This window comes from Giraffa tippelskirchi, chromosome 4 (genome assembly GCF_054371585.1).
Source record: "Giraffa tippelskirchi isolate mGirTip1 chromosome 4, T2T-mGirTip1v1.2.pri, whole genome shotgun sequence".
In the NCBI taxonomy this organism is placed as follows: domain Eukaryota; kingdom Metazoa; phylum Chordata; class Mammalia; order Artiodactyla; family Giraffidae; genus Giraffa; species Giraffa tippelskirchi.
The window spans coordinates 131,974,660-131,988,617 of NC_137278.1; the positions used below are offsets into that span (position 1 = coordinate 131,974,660).

General features: G+C 39.1%; 1 protein-coding gene and 1 pseudogene across 6 annotated transcripts in view; one reads left to right on the top strand and one right to left on the bottom strand.

Moving 5' to 3' along the window:
* SPATS2 (spermatogenesis associated serine rich 2) overlaps positions 1-13,958 on the bottom strand; it is a 148,261-nt gene that overhangs the window by 110,415 nt on the left and 23,888 nt on the right. The window lies entirely within an intron of this gene.
* Positions 6,133-6,519, top strand: LOC145545650 (large ribosomal subunit protein eL34 pseudogene; annotated as a pseudogene).

The window sequence follows — 13,958 nt, forward strand, 5'->3', positions numbered from 1 at the left end:
TGCAGCTCTTACTCCATCATTCTTTATCATTTTTTGGCTTGGGCACATTCAAATATTTATTGGCAAGTTTTTTCCAGCTCTTACTCCATCATTCTTTATCATTTTTGAATTAGTTTTCTAAAGATACAGTATTCTAGTCCAATAAGCAGTAATTTAGTTCAATAAGCGTAATTTAAGACTCCTCCTCTACCCTAAGTTCAGTTACCAGAAAAGGACTTTTAAAACTAAAACACTTCTAAAATCTTCTCCACCTCTCCACACAGGTGTTTTGTGTGACTGACACTATTTAATCCCTGGATGTAGCTTTTAAAAATGTAAGATTTGGACAAAGACAAGATACCAGAAGTAATACAAGTTTCCAGATTCTTCTGAGTTGTTTTTTTTTCTAGTTTGATTTTATTAAAACACTATTAGAAGTACCTGAAATAATCAGGTTAATCCAAGAAGCCAAATATTACTATTATTATTATCTATTCCATATGCCCATAAATGACTGAGAGATATATCCCTTCATTTAAGTTCATATTTTTCACAGCACGCAACCAACTACCATCTACTCATTGTTTACAGAGTCCTTTCTGTTATTATAAAAGGTAACATTTAAAAGGTCCTTGGGGAATTCCCTGGTGGTCCAGTGGTTAGGACTCCATGCTTTCACCAGTAAGGTTTAATCCTAGTCAAGGAACTAAGATCCTGCAAGCCACACGGCAGGGGCAAAGAAAATTTAAAATCAAAATGAATAAATAAAAGGACTTTGTGTCTTTAGAGCACTATTCTTCAAATTAGGTGTAGCCTTCACAAAGTTGGTGCATCTCTGCAATCAGGTAGTAATGAGTGTAATAAATTCAAGAACTTCAGCTAGAACAAATTATTATGATTGACATACTCCCAAATTATCCTAATTATTAAAGTCTAATAATAACTTCTGAAATATTAACCTACATCCTCACTAGCAACTTACAGTCTGTACCCTGACAATGAACACTTCCATTATGTTCATTCAATTGCCTACTAGGTACCAGACACTGTTCTAGCCCAGAGGTCAGCAAACTTTTTCTGTAAAGGGCCAAACAGCAAATATTTTAGGCTTTACAGGCCTTAGAGTCTCTGCTGCAATACTCAACTCCACTGTTGTAGTGTGAAAGCAGCCACAGAAAATACACTAATGAATGAGTATGCTGCTGCTGCTGCTGCTAAGTCGCTTCAGTCGTGTCCGACTCTGTGCGACCCCATAGACGGCAGCCCACCAGGCTCCCCTGTCCCTGGGATTCTCCAGGCAAGAACACTGCAATGGGTGGCCATTTCCTTCTCCAATGCATGAAAGGGAAAAGTGAAAGTGAAGTCGCTCAGTCGTGTCCGACTCTTCGCAACCCCATGGACTGCAGCCTACCAGGCTCCTCCGTCCATGGGATTTTCCAGGCAAGAGTACTGGAGTGGGGTGCCATTGCCTTCTCCGGAATGAGTATGACTATGTTCTAATTAAACTTCACTTGCAAAAACAGGTAGCAGGGTGTTTTTGGCTTGTGAACCCCTGTTCTATGCCTATGGGGAGACAGCAGTGAAGTGAATTTTTAGAAGTTAAAATTGTTTAATTAATTAAAATATACATGTATACAAGCAGCCGAACAGATGCTAATAAGTCTCTGAAGAAAAATAAAGTGGGGTCATGGGGGTAAAGAGACCTAGGACTTCACTGATAAGATGACATTTGCGCCTGACATTGAAAGAAAGAGGAAAAGCCACGCTACCTCCACAGAAAAAGCATTTTAGGGAGAGGCAACAGCAAATATAAAGGCTCTGAAGAAGGAACAACCTGGCATCTTAGGAAAACAGCAAGGATGTCATTGTGGCTAGAGGGACATGAGCAGAGGAAAGTCACAGGAAATTAGGCCAGAGATAAACTGAGGCAAGGGGTTCTGTATCATCTTTTAAGGCCACTGTGAGAACTTAGTTTTTTGGGGTTTGCTTGATTTTAATTAATTGATTTATTTATTTGGCTATGTTGGGTCTCAGTTGTGGCACAGACTCTCTAGTTGTGCTGCGCAGACTCAGTTGCTCTGTGGCATGTGGAACCTTAGTTCCCTGACCAAGGCTCGAACCTGTGTCTTCTGCATTGCGGGGCAGATTCTTAATCACTGGGCCACCAAGGAAGTCCTATAACTTTGTTTTTGACTCTGAGATGGAAAGCCCCTGCAAAATTTTGAGCAAGGAGAGACAACCCAACTTGACTTGACTTTCTTTTCAGAGGATCATTCTGGATGTCTATTGAGAACAGACTGTACAGAGATAAGGAAAATGGCAGAGAAATCAGTCAGAAGACTAATGCAATAATCTAGGAAAAAGAGAATGGCAATCTGAACCCTGGTGGTAGCAGCAGAAATGGTACTGAAATGGTATTGATCAGATTCAGTATGTGTTTCGAAGGCAAAACTAACAGATTAGATGTGAAATGTTACAGAGAGAAAAGCATCAACTAGGTTTAAGGATCAAGTAACCAGAAGGAGTCTCTATTTCCTGATATGGAGACGACTGTGGGAAAAATCCTGGGGGGAAGCATATTAAGTTCATGATGCATATCAGACACTCGACACACAGAGATGTTAAGTGGGCAATGAAATAGACAAGTCTGGAATTAATACACTTTTACATTATGATTGTCCCCAGTACGTTTGATCTCTCCAATTGGGTGATAAAATCCGTAAGAACAAAACCACCTCACTTTCACTTTACTCACAGGTAAATAGGGGTGCTGAAAAACAGCAGCTATAACTGACAGCTGACAAAGGAATATACAGAAATCAAACAAAGCTGACAAAAACTAGAAATATCGAGCATTCCAAGATTACACTCATCCCTCAGTATCCACTCAGAGAACTGTTTCCAGACCGCTGCATATACAAAAATCCTCAGATGTTCAAGTCCCTTATATAAAATGTCACAGCATTTGCATACAACCTACACATCCTCCTGGATACTTTAAATCATCTCTAGATTACTACTTATATTAATAATATCTAATATAATTAAAACACACTATAGATAGCTGTAAATGCTATGTAATCAGTTGTCAGTCGGTGGCAAATTCAAGTTACACTTTTCAGAACCTTCTGGAATCTTTTTTTTTCAATCTATAGTTGGTTGAAACTGTCCATGCAGAACCTGAAGATAAGGAAAGCCAACTACATTTACTCTGTGAACAAAGAGCTGTACAAATATGTAAGTCAGTAATTCCTGAATGTATATGTTATAGCACAAAATATTTCTAATTATCTTTAGCTACACTTAACATTATTTTTAAATGACATTTAAAAAGGCTTGCTACTAAAAATGGAAGAAATGATATATTAAAGAGTAAACATAAATTATTAGAAAATTTTATGTGTTATTCTCACAGGATTTGTTAGGTGGCAAGTGAAATTACATAAATGAAAGTCATTTAATAAACAGTGACTTGGGACTCACCCTGTGCTGGAAATAAATGGTAGAGATAAGAAAAAACAAGCCATGATTCAAGCTCAAGTCTCTTCTTGAGAGAGAAAAATATAAACTATTATAGTACAATGTGATCAGTGGAATGAAAATAGACAGGATCAAGACATCTGGATCTGAATTTTACCACCATTCCTGGCTTACGGTTTGAGCTGCTAACTATGCTTAGCTTGCTGACCATCCAAAAACAGGCAGCAGGCCAGACCTATGAGCAGCAGTTTGCCAACATCTGGTATACAGGAATACTGGGAACAAAGACAGTGATCAGAATAGATGATTCTGTGCCCTGTTCCCCTGGCTAAGATAAGGTTTGGAAGTTGAAGAGGCAAACATGTCACTGGACATTAACTTTCCTCCCTATTCTCTTTGCCTGGCTAATTCTCACTCTCCTTTCAGGTCTCGGATCAGATGTCACCAGTTCCAGCACCTACATTCTTCCCCTCCCTACCCCAATCTGAGACTGATCAATGCTTTTTCTACAGGCTTCCAAGAAGCTTTCACTACTTCTATCAGAGCTTTCCCATTAAACTGTAACTTCTGTTCGTAGTAACTGTCTTTCCTGCTAGACTGTAAACCCAGGTAAGGAGGAACCTGTCTATCTGCTCCACATGATCTCCCAAGCATCTAGTTCAGTGCCTGGCACATGGCAGATGCTAGGAAATACCCGCTGAAATGAACGAATCTAGCAATAGTCAAGTCTCCCATCCAGCAACAGCTTTTTCAAGAACCTGTCAGGAGACAGATCCTTGGGCAGATTCTCTCCTTCCAAACAGTACTTTCGTCTCCCCTCCCGGCATCCAAGTCAAACTCTTTCCCTCTTCTAACTCCTCTGTTTCCGCAGTCAGATTGAAGGAATTGAAAGCTAATTCTGCCTGAAAGCTTGCTCCCTTCCCTTTCCAACTCTAAAGTGGAGGGTCCCCACTTCCTTACTGTAATTGTGCTGTCACGTCCCCATCAAGCAAGCAACAGCATCATTTACCAGTTTCCAGGATATTTAAGGATAGGGTACTGAAAACATCCAAATATTCTACTTTTCAGTAAGAAAGGGGAGAAAATAGAAGCAGGAAAGGTGAACAACAGGCAACAGAACAAGGAAGTCTAGTTATTAAAGAGCTGGGTTAACAGCTCTTTTTACCACTTCGGCCCTAAGAGAAGAAAGCGAGTAACAGAGCTCCAACTCTGTACTCCCCCAGCCTCTACACCTGTACCAGCAGTAAAGGACACCTTTGCTCTGCAGCTTCTTCCCATACCTCTACTCTGCATCTGCTTATACTACAACTTGCTTTGAAACATCAAGACTAACCTCATTATGATCTCTAACCCTCCTTTATATCACTCACTGCAAGAATCCCAGAACTCTGGAGCCATCCTAAATCCTCCACTCACATCCCCATATGGCTAATTACATCCCCTTTCATGAACTCCTCCCTCTCCTACTCATTCCTCAATTCTTGAAATCTTTTCACCATATCCTCTGGAACTTATCAACAAAATCTCCTATATTTTGACCTCTTGCCTGAATGATCCCTTCACCTTTTTGCTCAAGAGGAAATCTAACAGCTGAGGCCACTGCTCTCTCTACAGTCTGATCTGTGGCTGTTTTCTCTCCCATACCTCTGACACTATGTACCTGGGGGCGGGTGGGGGGCGGGGAGGAGTAGAAGGAGGTACTCACCGTGTACCTTGTTTCTGTTTCCAGATTATTCCCCTCTATTCCTTCCTAAAAAAGCCCTCTCTCAGCCCATACCTCCACCTCCCCACCCTCTGTTATATTCATCTAGATAAGGTGGGTCACTGCTCAAGCCTCAAAGCTTTTAGTTCCTACCTCACTGGCCTGTCATCATAATTCCAGGTGATTTCAAATGTTCACCTAGATGACTGCTATGATACTCTGACCACAGTTCCTTGACCTCTTGCATGCAATGATCTTGTCCTTTATGCTACTTTAGCCACTCGCTTCCTCTGTCAACATACTGCTGTTGCTGCTAAGTCGCTTCAGTTGTCTCCGACTCTGTGCGACCCCATAGACGGCAGCCCACCAGGCTCCGCCGTCCCTGGGATTCTCCAGGCAAGAATACTGGGGTGGGTTGCTGTTTCCTTCTCCAGTGCATGAAAGGGAAAAGTGAAAGTGAAGTCGCTCAGTCGTCCGACTCTTAGCGACCCCATGGACTGTAGCCTACCAGGCTCCTCGGTCCATGGGATTTTCCAGGCAAGAGTACTGGAGTGGGGTGCCATTGCCTTCTCCGGTCAACATACTAGAACTTGTCAATATGATTAGTCTAGTCCTTCCATGCTCTCCACTTCATTTGCATCCCTCTCTCCAATCACCACTTCCTATCTTTAAAATTGCTCCTTCTAGCACCCCAACTACAACAATATTTTGTCCTCAACAGAACTTACAAACAATTGATCCTACCCTGCTCCTGTCCTCATTTCCAACCTTAGCTTAGAGCTCAAGGTCCACCATCACAATCAGGCCCTTTCGTGCACCTTGAGACTCCTGCACCCTCCCGCACTTCATCATACTTGCCTGGGAAAACACCTACCCTTGTTAAATACAACTCCCAGTCAAACAGGACATTCAAGAGACAACTGGAGTCAAACCTGACTTTTGAGCTTACAAGAGCTTTCTTTTTCCTCTTCAAGGGATGATATCTAGAGGCATTCAGGATGGTCCAGTGTTTGATGTTCTGTCTTAGACTGTCCTGCAATATGGCCTCTAACAAAACTAGGCTGACCAAACTCCAGGTAATAGAATTGTTTACCTTCAAACCAAGAAGGTTGGGAAAGCAACAAAATCCAAATGTGGAGTGTGCCAGGCCAACTTTAAGGAGTGTGTGCTGTGAGACCTAAAGTTCTTACGAGGTTGTCTGAAACAAAAAAACAGGTTGGCAGGGCTTATCATGGTTCCATGTGAGCTAAAGGCGTCTGTGGCAAGATCAAGCCTATTTTTCTTACTAAAGAGCAGAAAATCGTTTGGAAGTGTTAAGGGCACAAACACAGAGTCAGAAAACTAAATTTTTTAAATGAGGCTTTTTTGAGTAATAAAAAAAAAAATCAAAAGCAAAAAGAGAGAGAGAAACAAATGGAAATTTGAAAACTGACAGGATATTTGATATTAAGGAATTGTTAAATTTTTTGATGTGGTAATGGTTATTCTTTGGTAAATGTACATATCTTCTAGAGATACAATATGAAATATTTATGCATAAAATATGATATCTGAGACAGCTTCAAATTAAGGGTGGAAGTGGGTAAGACTACAGATAAAGCAAGATTGGCTATGAGTTAATATTTGTTGAGCTGTGTAATGAGTGCATGAGGGTTCTCTTTCTTTTGCATATTTAAAAATTTCCCTAATAACATAATAAAAAATACAACCATTTCTCAACTCAATGCCTGTACCATGCAATTAATCATGGCTTTGAAAAGAAATAAATGAAAACATACACACACATCTATACAAAACAGTCTCACTTAAAATTCACAATCACTAACTTCAAATGGCCTGGGAGCTCAGCATGACAATCCTATAACTTTTGTCTTGGATATTCATTCTCCCACACCTCCCTACAGGTCCATTTCATGTTCGTTCCTCCTCAAGACATTAACACCTCTTCATCCTCACTCCCATCTGCTGCCCTTCCTTCCATCTTCTCAGTGAAACAGGAAGCAATCTCCATCACTACCAGCATCCATTCCCATTTGCCTTATCTTCCCTCCTGTGATTTTTTGAGGATAAACTGACTGCTCCTGTCTAAAGCCAATGCCTCCACTTGGATATCAGATCCCAAACCCTTCTGCCCTGTCATTGCTCATTCTCACTTTTGTATCACCACTGTTTCCCTCTCTACTGGATCATCTCTATCAACACTGTATTAACATATTCTTACTTCTCCCATTTTTAGTTTTTTACTAAGGTATAACTGACAGATAATATTATCTTAGCTTCAGGTGTACAATTACTATTCCCATTTTAAAAGACAACTCTTGTCTGCAGTTTCCCCTCCAGCTGTGTATCCTTTTCTCTGTTTTCCATGACAGCAAAACTCCTAGAAGAAAGAAGAGTGTCTGGCACATGGACCCCATATTTCACTGATTTTAAGATGCTTTTTTTTCTTCTTATTTTAACATCTCTGAGATCCAGACACAATTCATGACAGAACTGTTACTTGTTTCTTCTAAGCACCTATGACACTACCAACCTGAAACAATCTCTAATTAAAAATCTCTGCTTGAGTTTTTGGTACCATACAGGTAGTGTGAATACAATCTGAAAACCAGCTCAAATTCCAAAGCAACTTTTTACCCATCCTACACAACACCAAGGTTGAGACATGCAAGTTGCCTTACTGTCCTTTTCTGTCTGGTGGGCTTCTCATTTACACTCTCATGTAGCTCCCCTGCTTTATGCAGGACCTCTTACAGATTACCCAACTTGAGTCTAGTTCTCTTTTTCAACAATCTATAAAATAATGATGAATTTTACAACTGGTGGTACCAAAACTGCAATACAAGTGTATTATTTAGAGAAGTGGACGCAAATATCAAAAAGTATTAACTATTAATAAAAAAGGTATCAGAAAAAAAGGACTTCTCTGGTGGTTCAGTGATTAAGACTTCACACTTCCACTACAGGGGGCACAGATTCAAGCCGTGATAGGGGAACTAATATCCTGCCATGCTTCGTGGCATGGCCAAAACAGAAATAAAAAAATTTTAAATGTTAAAAAAAAAAACCTAAAAGTAACTCTGAAGACAGGGAAAGAAAACGGAAAGGTGCTTTATCTTTTTTAAACAAACTACAGAACTATTTGATTCTACAAACTATGTGTACATGTAACTTTGATAAAAATGAACTCTAAAATTTCTTGGGTTCCAAAATGACTGCAGATGGTGACTGCAGTTATGAAATTAAAAGATGCCTGCTCCTTGGAAGAAAAGCCATGACAAACCTAGACAGCACATTAAAAAGCAGAGACATTACTTTGCCAACAAAGGTCTGTCTAGTCAAAGCTATGGTTTTTCCACTAGTCATGTATGGATGTGAGAGTTGGACCATAAAGAAAGCAGAGCGCCAAAGAATTACTGCTTTTGAACTGTGGAGTTGGAGAAGACTCTTGAGAGTCCCTTGGACTGCAAGGAGATCAAACCCATCAATCCTAAAGGAAATCAGTCCTGAATATTCATTGGAAGGACTGATGCTGAAACTGAAGCTCCAATACTTTGGCCACCTGATGTGAAGAACTGACTCATTGGAAAAGACCCTGATGCTGGGGAAGACTAAAGGCAGAAGAAGGGGACGACAGAGAATGAGATGTTTGGATGGCATCACTGACTAAATGGATACGGGTTTGAGCAAGCTCCGGGAGTTGGTGATGGACAAGGAAGCCTGGCATGGGGTCGCAAAGAGTCAAGGCACTGAGCAACTGAACTGAACTGACTGAAAACCTAAATGAAAGAAAAAAATGATCTTTGAGAAAAAACAGAAGAGAGAGGAAAATGTATGTGGACATGGGAAAAATGCAGGAGTGAGAAGGCAGGAATCTATTACATCTATCTGGCAAGGGCCGAATAAAGAAGGACAAAAATGAAAGGAAGAAAAATCTAGTACAGTTTTGCAAGGACTAGAGACAAAGCATGCTGAACTGCCTAAGACAGAACAAGATGAAATCATCAGGTTGTTTTAACTGTAACTGTAAGGAATAGTACAGAAACAACCTTCTCAACCAAGTTCCACATTACCTATGTACATTTCCACCTGGAAACTCAAATGGAACAAGTCCCTAATAAAAGAACTACTTAATGCAAATCATTTTCTAAAAAACAAGAAGTGGGTAGGTTTTGTACATTTAAAGTATTAAGAATGTGGGGGGGGGGGAGAATATATATAATCCAGCTAAATCTACCAAAAATTAATAAAGTTATCCAGATTTCCCATGTTAAAAAAAATTAACTTGTTTCAATTGAATTCATCTACTACCTTAGAGTACCTACTTCTTAGTTCTTAGAGTGCCTACTCCAGTGCACACTCAGTTGCTCAGTTGTGTCCCAACTCTTCAACTGTAATTCTCGCTCCTCTGTCCATGGGATTCTCCAGGCAAGAATGCTGGAGCGGGTTGCCATTTCCTCCTCGAGGGGATCTTCCCAACCCAGGGATCAACCTGCATCTCCTGAGTCTCCTGCACTGGCAGGTGGATCTTTACCACTCAGTCACCTGGAAAGCCCATCTACTCTAGGCAGTCCCCCAAATAAGAAACTTGGGAAGTGATGCTAGATTATTTTCCATCTTCCCCTACCTTAATCCAGTCATTATCGTAATCAAATATATGTCTAAATTCCCTTGAATTTATCTTCTCCATTCCAGCTAACTTCTATCAGGGCTTGATCTCTTTCCTATATTATAGCAATAGCTTTATAATGTTGCAACTATCCTCCACATAATTGCTGAAGGGATCCTTCTACATTGAATGTAAGCCTGCTCATGTCACTCTCCTGCTTAAAACTTCCCAAGGAGTCTAAAATGAAAGCTTCTCAGCATTGCAAATATAACACTTTATTAAATGACCCTACTCTGACCTCCATCCTTATTTAAAACTATTTTTCTCACTCATTCATTCAGTCAGTCACCAAATATTTACTGAGCACCTTCAACATGACAGATTCTGTTCCAGGCACTGGGAAATACTCCAGTGAACAAAATAAAATGTCCTATCCTCTCAAAGCTTACATTTCCTCTAATGGAGGAAACTACTCAGTGAATATATCCATCCATTTAACAAAATTTTTTGTGTATCTACCTGTATAAGCACTCTTGTCACTGCTGGAAATACAATGATGAGCAAGACAAAGTCCCTACCCTCAGACAGTTTCTATATGAAAAACCTGATGACATCTTAAAAAAAAAAGTGCTAGATTAAATGGAATTAAGAAGGTTGCAGAATACAAGAACAATATACAAAATCAATTGTATTTCTTTTGTTTTTGTTGTTGTTGTTACTGTTTAGTCACTAAGTCATGTCTGGACTTAGTCGCTAAGCAACCCCATGGACGCTCTTCTGTCCATGGAATTTCCCAGGCAAGAATACTAGAGTGGGTTGCCATTTACTTCTCCAGGGACTCTTTCCAACCCAGGAATCAAACTTGCATCTCCTGCTTGGCACGTGGATTCTTTAACACTGAGCCACCTGGAAGCCCAATATTGCTTATACTTTGAGAAATATAGCACAAATGAACTTATTTATAAAACAGAAATAGTCAACAGATATAGAAAACAAACTTATAGTTACCGGGGAGGTGGGGGGAAGGAGGAGGGATAAATTAGGAGATTGGGATTGACATATATACTATTATATATAAAACGGATTACTAATAAGGACTTGCTGCTGCTGCTGCTAAGTCGCTTCAGTCGTGTCCGACTCTGTGCGACCCCATAGACGGCAGCCCACCAGGCTCCGCCGTCCCTGGGATTCTCCAGGCAAGAATACTGGAGTGGGTTGCCATTTCCTTCTCCAGTGCATGAAAGGGAAAAGTGAAAGTGAAGTCGCTCAGTCGTGTCCAACTCTTAGCGACCCCATGGACTGCAGCCTACCAGGCTCCTCCATCCATGGGATTTTCCAGGCAAGAGTACTGGAGTGGGGTGCCATTGCCTTCTCCAATAAGGACTTACTTACTGGATAACACATGGCACTCTACTCAATCTTCTGTAATGACCTATATGGGAAAAGAAGCTAAAGAAAAGTAGATATATGTATATGTATAACTGATTCACTTTGCTGTACACCTGAAACTAACACAACATTGTAAATCAACTAAACTCCAATAAAAACTTATCAAAAAAGTACTCAAAAGTAAAAAAAAAAAAAAAAAGGATAAATCTGACAAAAGGTATGAAAGATTTGTATACTGAAAACTAAACAGCATTTTGGAGAGAAATTAAAGACCTAAATAAATGGATATACATACACTTATATCCGTTATTAGATTAGAAGACTTGATATTAGAATATCAGTTTTCCCCAAGTTGATTTTTTAATATAGTTAATGTAATCTCAACTCAAATTCTAGCAGACAATTTTGTAGCAACTGACAAGCTAGTTCTAAAATCCAAATGAAGATACTGAGGTCCTAGAACAGCCAAAACAACTTTGAAAAAGAAGTCAGAGGGTGAACACTACCTGATTTCAAGATGTGTTATAAGGTTATACTAATCAAGACAATGTGGTCCTCGCACAAAGATTAATGGAACAGAATAGAGGGTCCAGAAACATATAGAGACAACTGATTTTTGACAAAGATAAAAAGCAGTTTAGTCTTCCAACAAACAGTACTGAAAAACTGGATATCCATATGCAAAAAATGAACTTTCATCCATAGTTCGATATTATACACAAAAGTTAATTCAAAACAGATTGCAGGTATAAATGCAAAACGTAAAAACTATTAAGTTTTTTAGAAGAAATCAGAAGTAAAAAAACTTCGTAACTTTGGGTTAGGCAAAGATTTCTCAGACATATCACCAAAAGCATGAAACTTTTGTTCTTTGAAAAGACAAAGCAGAGATTAAGAGAAAATATTTGCAAATCATATATCTAATGAAGGACTTATATCCAGAATAAAGAACTCTCAACACAACAATTAGCAAATGAACAACTCAATTTTTTAAACGGGAATATGATTTTAAAACACTTCAACAAAGACGAGCATGAAAAGTTGTTCAACTTTCTCAGTCACTAGGGAAAGGCATATTAAAACCTCAGCTATCACTATACAACCATTAGAAAGGCTAAAGTTTTTAAAAATTAAAAGACCACATCAAACACGAACCCAAAACGACAAAGTAAATGGCAATGGGACCATACTTATCAATAATTACCTTAAATGTAAATGGGTTGAATGCCCCAACCAAAAGACAAAGATTGGCTGAATGGATACAAAAACAAGACCCCTATATATGCTGTCTACAAGAGACCCACCTCAAAACAAGGGATACATACAGACTGAAAGTGAAGGGCTGGAAAAAAATATTTCACTCAAATGGAGACCAAAAGAAAGCAGGAGTCCCAATACTCATTTCAGATAAAATAGAATTTAAAATAAAGGCTGTGAAAAGAGACAAAGAAGGATACTATATAATGATCAAAGGATCAATCCAAGAAGAAGATATAACAATTATAAATACATATGCACCCAACATAGGGGCACCACAATATGTAAGGCAAATGCTAACAAGTATGAAAGGGGAAATTAACAATAACACAATAATAGTGGGAGACTTTAATACCCCACTCACACCTATGGATAGATCAACTAAACTGAAAATTAACAAGGAAACACAAACTTTAAATGATACAATATAGCAGCTAGACCTAATTGATATCTACAGGACATTTCACCCCAAAACAATCAATTTCACCTTTTTCTCAAGTGCACAGGGAACCTTCTCCAAGACAGATCACATCCTGGGCCATAAATCTAGCCTTGCTAAATTCAAAAAAATTGAAATCATCCCAGTCATCTTCTCTGACCACAATGCAGTAAGATTAGATCTCAATTACAGGAAAAAAACTATTAAAAATTCCAACATATGGAGGCTAAACAACACGCTTCTGAATAACCAACAAATCACAGAAGAAATCAAAAAAGAAATCAAAATATGAATAGAAACGAATGAAAATGAAAACACAACAACCCAAAACCTATGGGACACTGTAAAAGCAGCGCTAAGGGGAAGGTTCATAGCAATACAGGCTTACCTTAAGAAACAAGAAAAAAGTCAAATAAATAACCAAACTCTACACCTAAAGCAACTAGAGAAGGAAGAAATGAAGAACCCCAGGGTTAGTAGAAGGAAAGAAATCTTAAAAATTAGGGCAGAAATAAATGCAAAAGAAACAAAAGAGACCATAGCAAAAATCAACAAAGCTAAAAGCTGGATTTTTGAGAAGACAAACAAAATTGACAAACCATTAGCCAGACTCATCAAGAAACAAAGGGAGAAGAATCAAATCAACAAAATTAGAAATGAAAATGGCGAGATCACAACAGACTACACAGAAATACAAAGGATCATAAGAGACTACTACCAACAGCTATATGCCAATAAAATGGGCAACTTGGAAGAAATGGACAAATTCTTAGAAAAGTATAACTTTCCAAAACTGAACCAGGAAGAAACAGAAGATCTTAACAGACCCATCACAAGCTGAGAAATCGAAACTGTAATCAGAAATCTTCCAGCAAACAAAAGCCCAGGACCAGATGGCTTCACAGCTGAATTGTACCAAAAATTTAGAGAAGAGCTAAACACCTATCCTACTCAAACTCTTCCAGAAAATTGCAGAAGAAGGTAAACTTCCAAACTCATTCTAAGAGGCCACCATCACCCTAATTCCAAAACCAGACAAAGATGTCACAAAAAAAGAAAACTACAGGCCAATATCACTGATGAACATAGATGCAAAAATCCTT